The sequence below is a fragment of the Aythya marila genome (genome assembly GCF_965140915.1).
Source record: "Aythya marila genome assembly, chromosome: 18".
Classification (NCBI taxonomy): domain Eukaryota; kingdom Metazoa; phylum Chordata; class Aves; order Anseriformes; family Anatidae; genus Aythya; species Aythya marila.
Window position 1 is genome coordinate 12286745 of NC_139059.1, and position 13651 is coordinate 12300395.

Genomic DNA, 13651 nt, shown 5'->3' on the forward strand with positions numbered 1-13651 from the left:
TTTTTTTCCTTTTTTTTCTTTTCTTTTTTAATCATGACCTTTACAAGGGAAGACCACCTCCTTTTTGAACTTCTGATGCACTAGTTTTAACCATGATTATGCCATAGAATATGGCATATTAAGGTATAGGAGGTGCTAAATAATATTTATCTGCTCTTGTCAGAAAAGCAAACTAGAAATATCACTCACCTTATGGGTCTCAGTGGCCCAAATGTCTGGCCACGCTATAAGTGCTCTAGTAGGTGAGTTGCGCGTATTAAGTAACAAAAAACCAGCAGTGAGTAGTACTAGCAGAGATGGTGTTTTGAAGCACAGACCTGTTGAGCTGTTTGAATCCTTTCCCTCATGCTGTTAGTCCCCAAGGTCTTAGATGATTGGAGAGGATATTTAGTCGGCTTCTTAAAAGTCTGCTTGTGTTTCCCTTGATTACAGCCAAGTGCTTAAAGTATCCCACGGAGGAAAACTTAAAACTTAAAATTTGAATCTTTACAGACTGAAAATGTTCATAATACACATTTTCCAGCCATATCTGTCATCTGATAGGAATGGGGGAGACATCGTTTCAAGCTAAAAATGCAGCAGGTTGATTGTAGAGCTTAGGGGGATAGAGCATGTGTTTGTAAACCCCCATTCTACTTAATTGACCACAAAGGAATGGAGTGGTTCCTATTTGCTGTGTGTGGTAGCCTACAGGAATGCAGCCTGGTCAGCTCTGTGGCAGTGTGTGGGCATCTCCATCATCAGTAGCCAGAGTTGAGGATAGTGACATGGGGTTTCTTCCTGCCATGCTGGTGCACAGCATCCTGGAACAGATTCCCTTTGCGCTCAGGGTCTCTCACCACCTTCTGTTTTTCACAGGGGAGTACATGTGGAAAATGTGGCAGTTCCCTTGAATCTTCCCCTAGACCACTTTGTGCTGATATTTGGCATATAATGGAAGCTGAACTAAAAAGGGAATGTTTTTGCAAAAATGGCATGAATGGGGCTAGGTATGTGGATTGCTTGGCACAGTGATCATCAATTGATTCTGGTTGTTACCAAAGTCAGGAAAAAATATTGAAAAATTTGTTTCAATTCCTGAAAAATTACTAAAGTGCTGTGAAATGGCTACTGCTTACTTTTAACGTCTGTGCAACAAAAACTGTCTCTGTATCCAAGTCAGAACTGCAAGATGCTCCCTTTATTTTTATTTTATTGTTGTTGTGCGACTCAGTGTTACATCTGTGATGCATTTTACATTTATCAGATACTTGGGTTTTGGACAAAACTGTTATTTGCTGGTAACACTTTCAGTACTGTATTCTTTTTTGACTACTGCTGATTTACTGATAGCTACGGAGTCTCCTTGGCCAAGCCCCTACCCTATCTCTTGTTCTGTTGCTGCACTTCTCTACACCGACAAGACTCTACAAGACTTTGTCCCTACTTCTCAAGATCTTTGCCAACATATCAGGCCTGTATTTCTTTATATTACGTCACTATGTAAGTCATAAATACCTTACTCTGCACAGAATAACTACTTGTTAGTACAGTCTGTGTAAAACCAGGGTTGTATCAAGCAACAATGAGCAAAAATAAAACAAATTAGCCAGAACCCCCTGCTATCACAGCTAGGCCAAGCTAAAGCTGCCAGGCTGTCGGTCAAAGTTCAAATGAGGCAAGCTTGCCAGGCCTCCATCCTGAGTCTTTGCAAACTCAATACAACGCCTGTGGGCTACAGGGCATCAAGGATTGCTCTGTCTACGTTTATTACCCTGAAGCTAATCTGCAGCTGATTCTTAGTACAGAAACAAATGTAAATTTCTGTCTTCTCCCATAAGTTTTGGCATAAGCATCATGTCCTTGAAATTGCTTCATGCAGCCTGAAAGGCAGAGCCAGACAACTAACTAACAGTAGGTTGTGGCAGACTGGTCGTCCTGTGAGAAGTGCACAGAAGCATGGAATGGAGAGGCAGGCCTATGGGCATGTCACTGCACTCCTGCACGCCAGCAGGAGCTGATGTCCTGATTCTTTCTGCCTCTTGAATTGACCCTACCCATCACTTTCCCTCCTTTTTTTTTATAGGAGCCATGGCGTGTGTCAGGAGGGAAACTTTCAGAACTCTTTTTTTAAACTAATATGATGCTTAGGCAACTGTTAGTCTTTCACTGTCCTGCCTTGGTGACTGCAGGGTCCTCCATGGGGCCTTGAAGGACTTTCAGAGACGGAGCTGGCTTTGCCTGCTACTTGTGGGTTCGAGAATCCTGTTTTCCCAGGCCTGGGCTGCCCAGTTGCAGTTTCTGTCCCTTAGAGTTTTTTGTTTGTTTGTTTGTTTTTTTTTCTCAGTACTTCTCAGTCTTTCACTTCTACAAGGAACATCAGTGTTTCAATGGCAGAACAAATCCTTGCTGGCACCCCTTCTGTTCTGCAGAAAGGGCTGAACATAACATGGGAGCCAAAGGCAGCAGGAGGGAGTCCTTTCCTCTGTGCATGAGGAGTCATACCCTGTGTAGCTGAGAGACACAACTCCAAGCTCAAGTTGGTGGAGTGGAAAATAGGGTTGTTTTCTGTTCTGAGAGCTTCTCTGAAACCACAGAAATGGTGCACTACCATAAAAGTCCTTCCAGACCAAAAAAATGAGAGAGAACTAGAAAGAGTTGAAGGTGAGAGCTGCTGGCTTGCAGGCAGGGTCTGTCTGGGCAGGAACACCAATCCTGTGGTATGCAATTTTTGAGTATTTGCTCTTCCAGGCCTTGTCCTGGAGCACAGCTCTGTTCCCCTCTGTTCTTCAGGGAACCAAGAGCTGTGCTGGTGCTCACAAGAGGAGGCTGAGCTGTTCAAGGAGCAGGTAGGGCACAGGCTCAGTCAGAGAAAGACAAAGCTGCACTGTCAAGAGCAGAGATATTGAGCAAAACTATTTGACCAGAAGAGATCACTGAAGGTGTGAACTCTTGGTACCTCTGGGAGGAGAGGTGGTGTTACAGAGGGTTAGCTAGCAGAAGCAGGTGTGCCTAGGCTGTTTGCTGGAGCAGTACCCTAGTGATGGTGGGAAGTGCTCAAGTTGGAGTGATCTCCTCTCACTCTCATCCTTCTCCTAAGCTGAATGCTCCTGTGCATGTGCTCGTACAGCACCCACCACAGTGGGCTCTGGAATCACACTTGGGCTAAGGTGTGGCCCTTAGCCTGCTGCCCTGAGCTCCAAGGGAGGTGTCCAAGCATCTGAACATGAGTGCCTACAGACAGTAGCTGCAGAATATACAGTGAAGGAAAGGGAATATGCTGGGGGACTTGAGACCCTTTCTCAGTGTATGTCCAGTACTACATCTGTATGAGATACAGTACAAACTCCTTTACCATGAGCTCATCATACCCAAATGCCCATTAGCCTGGAACGCAGTGCCTGGTCTGGAAAGGGGGAGCTCAAGTGTGGCAGAAGAAAGGTGAGGATGTGACTCCTTGCTCGTGGCTGCTCTGAGCACTGGGCTGAAGGACAAGGGTCCTTTTTGTGGGTCTCTCGTACGGGTTATCACCAGGACTATAGGTTTCGCTTGGCAGCTGAATTTGTTGGAGCTTGGTGCTATGAAGGTGAGTTTCTTGGGTTAGAAACTGGCTGGATAGCCGGGCCCAAAGAGTCGTGGTGAATGGAGCCAAGTCCAGTTGGAGGCCAGTCACTAGTGGCGTCCCCCAGGGCTCGGTGCTGGGGCCGGTCCTCTTTAATATCATCATTGATGATCTGGACGAGGGCATCGAGTGCACCCTCAGTAAGTTCGCAGATGACACCAAGTTAGGTGCGTGTGTCGATCTGCTTGAGGGTAGGAAGGCTCTGCAGGAGGATCTGGATAGGCTGCACTGATGGGCTGAGGTCAACTGCATGAAGTTCAACAAGGCCAAGTGCCGGGTCCTGCACGTGGGGCACAATAACCCCAAGCAGAGCTGGGAGATGAGTGGTTGGAGAGCTGCCTGGCAGAGAAGGACCTGGGACTGATGGTTGATAGTCGGCTGAATATGAGCCAGCAGTGTGCTCAGGTGGCCAAGAAGGCCAACGGCAACCTGGCTTGCATAAGAAACAGTATGACCAGCAGGGCTAGGGAAGTGATCGTCCCCCTGTACTCGGCTCTGGTGAGGCCGCAACTCGAGTACTGTGTTCAGTTTTGGGCCCCTCACTACAAGAAGGACATTGAGGTGCTTGAGCGGGTCCAGAGAAGGGCGACGAAGCTGGTGAGGGGCCTGGAGAACAAGTCCTACGAGGAGCGGCTGAGGGAGCTGGGCTTGTTCAGCCTGGAGAAGAGGAGGCTCAGGGGCGACCTTATCGCTCTCTATAGGTACCTCAAGGGAGGCTGTAGCGAGGTGGGGGTTGGTTTGTTCTCCCATGTGCCTGGTGACAGGATGAGGGGGAATGGGCTTAAGTTGAGCCAGGGGAGTTTTAGGTTAGATGTTAGGAAGAACTTCTTTACTGAAAGGGTTGTGAGGCATTGGAACAGGCTGCCCAGGGAAGTGGTGGAGGAGTCACCATCCCTGGAAGTCTTCAAAAGACGTTTAGATGTAGAGCTTAGGGAAATGGTTTAGTGGGGACTCCTAGCGTTAGGTCAGAGGTTGGACTCGATGATCTTGAGGTCTCTTCCAACCTAGAAATTCTGTGATTCTGTGATTCTTACCTTGGAGCCCTGGATGCCTCATGGATGGATGGATGGACAGGCAGTGGTAGAGTACAAGTCTGGCAGAGACCAAACTGTGAGCTTTACTCTGTGTGTGCCCACATTACACCCAGCCCCAGCTTGCTCATCCTTTAAAATATCAGTGGAAAAATCACATCTATTCAGAGCATCTGGCATCCGTAATGCCAGAGCTGATACCACCCCTGGCGGGGGCTGATGACAAAATATCTGAGGAATGAGAGGAGGCTTTCTTTGTCTGCCCAAGCCTAGATGTGTTCCTAGCTGCATGCAGAGCCAGTAGAGGAGCTGAGCTATGGAGTGTTACTTCAGCCATCTAGGTGAAGCTGGCTGTTTTTTTGATGACAAAGTACTGCCAGAACACTGCAGCATACTGCCTTGTCTGTTAAGGCATAGCCAGGTTTTGAAGAGCTACAGAGACTGTGGCTTTAAATGTCAGCAAAGCTTGATGTTAGATTGTAGTCTGGGTTATGGGATGTCTTGTATGGAAAGGAACACTGGGAAGTCTCTAGTCTGACCTCTTGCTCAAAGCAGGAGCAGCTGTGGGTTAAGACCAGGTTACTCAGTATTTTAAACAGCTAGGTCTTGAAAAGCTCTAAGGGTGGAGACCATGCAACCTCTCTGGATGCATTAAAAAAAAAAAAAGAAAAAAAAGAGAAAAAAAAAAGCTTTCCCAATAGAGCACCTTTTTCCCTTATATCCGGTCTTAACTTCTCTTTTCAACCAGAATTTCAACATGTGTTCTTCCACCATGAAGTAAGATGACTAAAATGAATGATCTGGCTCCATATTCTCAATAATCTCATCTTTGGAAGGCTGCTGTTAGGTCCTCCTGATGACTTTCTGCAGGCTGAACGAGCCCTGTTCCTTTAGCCTCTCCTCATATCATATGTGATGGCTGGTTACAGTGCCCTGACCATCTTGAACTTAGGTTCTTTTCCCCAAACTGCTCCCTGGCCAGTGAGTTCCCAGAACATGTCTTTTTTTGCATGGATTTTTTTTTTTCCTTCCTTTCCTTCCTTCCTTTTTTCCAGAGCTTTGCACAAAGTCCTTGGTGAACTTCATACAGTGTTCCTGTCAGCCCATCCCTCCAGCTGGGTCCCTCTAGATGGCAGCCCTGACCTTGAGGGTGTCAGTTGCTCACCTCCCTGTGTTGCCAGCTGCAAACTATAATCAAATATGTCGTCTTTGTGAGGCCATTGATAAAGGTGTGAACAGGAAAACTCCCAGGACTGACCCATGCAGTAACTGTGACCCATTATCAACTGCCCTCTGAATCTGCTTGTCCAGCCATTTTTTTTGCATCTACCCACCCAAACCATAGCCTCTTAGCTTGGACACAAGAATATTGTAGCGGATAGTTTTGAAAGCTGAGGTTGGGCAGCCTCCACTGCTCTCCCCACATCCATAGATATGGTGGTCTTATTGTAAAAGGCCATCGTGATGGTCAGGCATGATTTACAGACATGTAAGCAACTGACCTTTCCAAGTCACCTTCTATGTGCCCAGAAATGTGCTCCAAACACATTTCTGCGTCTTTTTCCCCCTTTTCATTTTTTTTTCTTCTGCACTTAAGAAAGAAACCTGTTGGGAAAGCAAGGCCTTATCTTGACTTGTGTCTTGAGAGGATGCGGGAGCCACACTGGGCATCTGTCACAGGGCAAAATGCTAATAAGTTCTTATTTTTCTATACTGTCACATGTAATGCCAGTGTGAAAATACTATGTGTGCCTGCCATGATAGTAAAAAGATCTCAGTCCAAATTCAGTTTTGATCTTAAGCAGAACTGACTTGGATCAGATGGCCTGTGACAGGTGAATTCATCTACTCCTTGTCTCTGAAACCACAAGAGCTGCAGCTGGCAAGTTTGCTTGTACCCAAAGCAGGCAAATGCAGCAGAGAGCATGAGGCTCCCTGGCCTGACCTGAGCAGCACCTAGACCTCAGGGTTCTTTTTGAAGACGTTTGTTTTGATCAGTATCTGTTGAACAGCCCTGCTCTCCACTGGTATCGTGCTTGAGCTTGAGCTGTGCCAGCAGTACATATATGCTTTTGGATCTCATCTGCTACTGCTGCTGCTTCAGCCTGTGCCCTGTGCTTGGGCAGTGAGGACTACCTGTGTCACATGTTCACACAGAAGAGAATCACAGAATCATTAAGGTTAGAAAAGACCTCCAAACCATCTGGTACAACTATTCCCCTGCCACCAGCATTACCCACTAAACCATGTCCTTAAGCACCACATCCTTAAACACCCTCAGGGATGGTGACACCACCACCTCCCTGGGCAACCCATTCCAAGGCCTGAGTGCTCTTTGTGAGAAGAAATGTCTCCTAATTTCCAACCTGAACCTCTCCTGGTGCAACCTGAGGACATTCCCTCTAGTCCTATTGCTAGTTACCTGCAAGAAGAGGCCAACCCCCAGCTCCCCACACCTTCCTTTCGGGCAGTTGTAGAGAGCAATGAGGTCTCCCCTGAGCCTCCTCTGCTCCACACTAAACACTACTTCAAATGATGATTGTGTCTTTGTGTCTTTAACCACTTGTGACCAACCCCAACCAGAGCAGCCTGCTGTTCCCTAGATGGGCTTCCAGGGCAAGTGTTTCCCACAGTGCTGAGTTTACTGTCTGCCTCCATTACAAACTCCCTACTGGTGGAGTAATTCACGTGAGGGAGGAAAAATAGGTATTTTTGCTGTCTGGAAACAAAATAGTCCTTTTAGGCTCCAGATCCACATACTTCAGTCATCTTCCTTGACCATTAGATCCCCTTAAATGCTTCTTGATGGTGCCAGCACTCCTAAGCCACTCCAAAGCACAAACCAGCCAGCTTTACTCACAGGCAAGGAGCAAGGACGGTGAGAACGCACGGAAGGGGGCTGCAGAGCTCAGGACAGCTCTTCTGTGCCTGTCACAGTGGCTCCTTGCTTGGAAGCTGCCTTTGTGTACCAGGTCCCTCTCGCAGGGGGCTGTAATGCTTGGGCAGACAGGGAGAGAGCAAGGAGGTTGCAGCAGATGCAGCAGCCTTAAGTACAGTCTGGAGCAGAGTGTGCAGAGGGCTAAAAATGCTAGTGTGGGGCCAAGGGATGGGATGGACACCAGTGGGATGGATGGAAGATGGAGATGTGCAGCTGAGCTGGCACCTGGCCATGGGGCTGTCATTTTGCCACTATCTCCCCCACTGTGGCTGTTACATGTCCTCTGCCCCTCCAGGCTCTTCCCATCCCAAATGCTTTCCCTGACCCCCCCCCCTTCTGTAGAGCATTGTTGTCCTACTCATACAGGGGTTCAGCTGATGCTGCGCCGGCCTGCAGCAGTTCTTCGACCACCACGTTTGTACTGGAGCAGGAGGAGTACAAGAAAGAAGTTCATTTACTTTGTGATGGAGCTGGCTGCTTGCATTGAGATTATAGAAATGGTGAGTTTCTTACGTATAAATCTAATCTGCAAAGGGCTTTTGGGAGTGCTTGCATGGTAAGTATTCAATACAATGTTTGTGAATCTTTTGGGTCTCCTTACTTCCTCCCTTCCTTTAAACATGCCCCTTGTGAATTCTTATTTACTTATGAGAAACATGCTCTGCCTTCTTAAAGAGATACTGCTTTTATTTCTGTGTTCTGTCTTTCTTTCTTCCACATGATTCTGAACTGTCATTTCATTGTCTTATTTACCCCCACTGTCTTTTACCTTTGCATATTTGCTCCTTCTCAGGTTTTCCGATAAGTTTAACTCAAATGTTAAAAAGCCTCGTGTCTGCTTGGTTTAACCACCTTCTGGATAAAGAGAAGTCACTCTTATATTCCAAGAATTTACTAAAGAGTTTTGGCATTTTTTTTTCCCCAGCAAATATCTGGCTTGTTCAAAACACTGTTTATTGTAAATCTGGTGCTTTTGATTATCTTGCCAGTTACTCACAATAATCTTGCTTACTTGCTCATCCCAAGCTAATTATCTATAAAATGAACTCCAGTGCTTTAATTTTAGAATTCATTTCACTCTATATTCTTATTACTTGAATCATCTTGTTTTTAAATTTTTATTTTTTCATTTTTTAATTTGGCCCATGGGCATCCTTTCCATCCTGGAAGAGGAGTACATGTTTCCCAAGGCAACTGACACCTCTTTCAAGAACAAGCTCTATGACCAGCATCTGGGCAAGTCCAGCAATTTCCAGAAGCCCAAGCCTGCCAAAGGCAAGGTTGAGGACCACTTCTCCCTGGTACACTATGCTGGCACAGTGGAATATAACATCACTGGCTGGCTTGAGAAGAACAAGGACCCCCTGACTGAAACTGTCACTGGGTTATACCAGAAGTCTTCACTGAAAACATTGGCTTTACTGTCTGCCAACTATGCTGAACAGATGACTTCTGTCATAGACAAATGTTGAGTGATTTTGTGGCTCTTTTAAATATACATAACTAATACAGTTAAGTAAATAAAAATACCAGATCTACCCTTTCATTCATCTGTTCATTAGATCAAAAATGACCACTACTGGTGTTCCAGAGTATTGTTCATTTTTTTCCATCTTCATCTTATTTGCTAGCTCTTATGATTAGCTCCTGACCACCAAGGTTAATTTTAAGACAGGAGCAACATTTGTCAATTGTATTCACTGTTAGAATCTATTTTCTTTACTGATGTTTATACAGGATTGTAGAATAGAATATTCACTAGAAAAGTAAGGATAAACTTCTGAATCTTCATTTTTCATTGGAATCAAATCATACTGAGGACATTTACAGTATGTTTTGAAGAGAAGATGCAAGATCTAATACAGAGACTGCAAACAATTTCTTTTTTTTTTTTTTCTCTTTTATTTTTTTTTTGTCAGGAAATCCTAAATAAGCAGATGTAGAACTTGCAAACAACTTATCCTGTTTTTGTGCATTGTATAATTCCTGATGAAACAAAGACTCCAGGTAATTCATAAAGTATAAATTAGAAAGACTAAGCTCCACACTGGAAAAATCAGTATACTCCCATGTTATTCTGTCACAGGCCTGATGTATCACCAGCTTGTTCTACACCAGCTGAGATGTAATGGTGTCCTGGAAGGCATTCAAACCTGCAGGAAAGGATTTCCTAATTAGAAAATATATTGGGATTTTAAAGAGAGATCTGTAATAACATCCTTTGTTTGCTTCAAGCCCCATTCATTTGAGTGAACAGTCTTCCTAAAAAGTCAATGATATGATATAACTCTTTAGGAAAACACTTTCAATATTTAACAATTATGGAAAGCATGAAGATATATCTAATAGCAGGGCCCATGCAAGCAGTGCCCACCCAAATGCCTTGTTGAAAACTGTATGCCAAGAGCTATTTTCACTTAATTTATATTCATGTGAATGTTTGGGCATTCTTTGCTTAAAATCTCAAATTTGACACAAGCACAGTTCAAAAAAAATATGGAGGATGGTCTATATCAAATCCTATATTTAAACATTACCTAACAGAAGTTTGAAGAATGTTGTTTAAATAATTTTAATGATAATGGTTTTACTGAAAGGAAATAATTGATACCACTTTTTTGATGAAATTACACGCTTGATTGGCAAATGAATCTACATTAAAAAAACAGACCATCAGGACATCTAACTTAGTTCTTAGTTTTTACAAGGCTAACATTTCTACAGCACTTTAACCACATTGATTTATAGATTAAAAACAAAACAAAAACAACAAACAAAACCACTCAAAACACAATTTTAACTCAGGATCTGCTATGCAAGTAAGACATTTATAAAGGGTTGGTAAATTTAGGGCAACACAGCTGGGTGTCATCTTTTTGTTGTATAGGAGCAAAAGCAAATGTAGCATCAGATCTCTAAGGACAAAAAAAGTACACCAAACTTCTAGTACCAGATGGGCTATCTTGGAAAGCAGGGACACTGAAAATGGCAGAGGTGGCATCTTGGAAACTAACTGAAGAAGATTTCTCAAGGCAGTGATGTGGCTAGGCAGATTTGTGCATTTGTAAACAGCAGCTTGCTGAAAAGAAAATAATGTAAAATGATCTCCCAACATAGGTTTAGAGAGTCCATTCCCAGATACTATGTCCAATTCTCATTTACATACTTCAGGAGGAATGTGCAAAGCTGGCTGTGGTTTAGAAAACAGCTACAGGATAAATGTGTACTCAAGTGCAGTGAGAGATTTAAATCAAACTATTTAACTCATTAAATTGTATGTTAATGGAATTTGTTAACAAACCTACAGAGAGGAATGTTTCTGAATAAGCAGAAAACTGTCATCCTGTTTTCGAAGAGACAGACTCAAAGCAGAAGCCCAAGCGTGGGTCATGAAAAAAGATTCTGTCAAGCTAGAAGTGAGGTATACCTTTCTTACAGTGAAGGTGAATAGTTTATTGGGGACAATTGCAAAGTCTGAAGTCTTCAAATAAGACTGAGATGCAATGAGAAAACATTCATTGTATTAAAAAATATGTCCAGCAATGACTGTTCTCTGTTCTTTGATTGCACGTGTTCTTCAAGGCAGGTCTGATAGGTGTCCTTTCCAGGACACATCTTTCCAGGGGATGTGAGATGATTGCCTAGGACAACTGATAACGTGCACAGGCTTTACACAGGCCATACCTCAGGAGACTTGAATTAAAAAGAATATTATACCAAAGATGTGTGTCTGCTGCAAGGTTTGGCTTTTCAATGTGTTTTCTTTCACAGTACTTGTAGATTGCTTGGCTTTTGGGGAGTCTGTCTTTTGCAACCAGTGCAACGTCCATACATTCTCAAATGTTAAGCACTGGCTGTGGATGAAGCTATACTTCAAGATAAAACTCCTCTTAAAAAGTGTGGAAACTGAGAAGGAAATGGCCATGATGAAAGAAGAGTTCAATAAAACTGAAGAAGAATAGGCTAAATCGGAAACCAAGAAGAAAGAACGGAAAGAAAAAATGGTGACTGGAGTAGAAGAAAAAGGACCTGCAGCTGCATGTGCAGACTGTATGCAATTTAAAGCCATTTCTGACTCCACAAATTATATCAGTTTTGTTTGAGTGTTTAGGAAAAAGCTGAATGGAAATTCTCTTTCATATTTCAATTGCATAACAAGCAAATTATTCCTGCAAGTGTCAGTTCCAATGTGTGACAGTGATACGTATTTCTGTTTTCTCTAAAATGGAAAATGAAACTATGGCTGATGCTGAAGAAAGATGTGACCAGCTGACCAAAACAAATTTCCAGATGGAGGCAAGAATAACAGAGGTAATGGAAAAAATAGAGGATGAAGAGAGATAAATGATTATCTCACAGGCAGAAAGACAAAACTGGAGAACAAATGTTCTGAACTGAAGAAATTTATTGGTGATCTTGAGTTAATGTTGACCAAGGCTGAAAAGCAAAAGCTTGCCACAGAAAACAAGGTACTTTTTATTTCTGCTATTTGCATGTCTAATAATAGTTGCTCTTTCTATATTTAGGATGGAAAGGAGCAGTCTGCTTGAAGAATAACATGTTGTGCAAGGGAATATGTAAGCCTGGTGTTAAATTTGTCCACTTCAATTGTGCAGCAAAACTAACCTATAAGCATACAAAAATGCACTAAAATGAAAGTTCAGAATTGCTTTGTGACTTCAAAACAATTGATATATAAGCAAAGAGACTTTATAGTTTGACCATAGAATGCAATTAGTTGTCTCTTCAGAAGTCTCAAAACATGTTTATTGCTTTTGTGTCATCACTAGCCTGCATAAAAGCCAAAATTTTTAGTGACCTCTAAATATTTTGCCTTACAATAGGTTAAAATCTCACTGTAGAAATGACAGGTTTGGATGAAACTACTGTGAAATGACTAAAGAAGAAGACCCTGAAAGAAGCCCACCAGCAGGCACTGGATGACCTGTAAATTGAGGGGTAAAAAGTTCATATCGTCACTAAAGCCAGGATCAAGCTGGAGTGACAAATGTACCACATGAGAACGTTCAACACAAGGAGAAGGGGCAGATTCTTAAGTTGTTCCCTCAGCCATCTTTGTATTGTTTATGTTACAGGTTGAAGGGACTGTAGATAAGAAAAGAAGTTTGTATGGATCTTGAATGAGGAAATAGAATGCTTGAATGAGATTTAAACTAGCCCACTAAATATTAGTAGATTTGGAGAATTATAACATTTAGTTCAAAAGATAAGGAAGTATGAGAAAAAAAGAATGCTAAATTTACTATTTGCTTTTAACTGGACATAATTTCTTTTTATTAAAAGAACATTTCCTTTACAGGAAAAACTTTGAATTTAGCCATATGCAAAACAAACAAACAAACAAAAACAAAAACAAACAAACAAAAACAAACAAACAAAACAAAACAAAACAAGGAACAGCAGAATTCAGGTATTCAGTTGCAGAAGATCAGAGAATTACAGGCAAGAGACTTCATATAACTACTTCACCATTACTGTTTGTTTATTTGAATAGTAGTAACATGAATAATGTTTGGCCCCTGACTGAGTCACTGTAATTACCTTGATGTGTTGTAAGAATTTTCTCCATGCAAGAGAAAGTTGTTATCTATGGTTAGTATGGGCAGATCCATAGATCTCTTCCCATTGGTAATACTTTGCACGCAATAACAAAACTTTAAATTCAAAATGATTTTGGTTTGCTTATAGTTTCTAAAGCAATGGGCTAGGTATTATACTATGACAGTATTTTTATGAAGCATAATAATTTTTAAGCATTAAGCATTAATAAATTAAGCATTATTAGTTACCTTATTTACCCGGCATCGAGCCCACTTGAGGGAGCCTCCAGGACCCAGCAGCCCTCGCGAGGGAAGCTGACGAGGCGTAGGCGGAGCCAGCAGCGCCCCCTCCCCGGCCGTTCAAAAGCTGCTTCTAGGGAGCACGGCGACAAGGGACTGGTGGGGCCGTCCCGTCCCGTCCCGTCCCGTCCCGTCCCGTCCCGTCCCGTCCCGTCCCGTCCCGTCCCGTCCCGTCCCGTCCCGTCCCGTCCCGTCCCGTCCCCCCAGACGGGTCCCTATC

The 13651-nt window shown here is 43.2% G+C and overlaps 1 long non-coding RNA gene across 2 annotated transcripts; it reads left to right on the forward strand.

Annotated features, from left to right (window-relative positions):
• Positions 1-108: 108 nt before the first annotated feature.
• LOC309885077 lies at positions 109-11855 on the forward strand. 2 transcript variants are annotated; one of them, XR_014318725.1, is made up of 5 exons: positions 109-2643; positions 7937-8070; positions 8741-8850; positions 9490-9577; positions 11830-11855. It is a non-coding gene; the product is annotated as an uncharacterized lncRNA (long non-coding RNA). The 2 variants fall into 2 exon arrangements; XR_014318726.1 differs by lacking the exon at positions 109-2643 and having other exon boundaries at positions 7050-8070.
• Positions 11856-13651: the final 1796 nt, after the last annotated feature.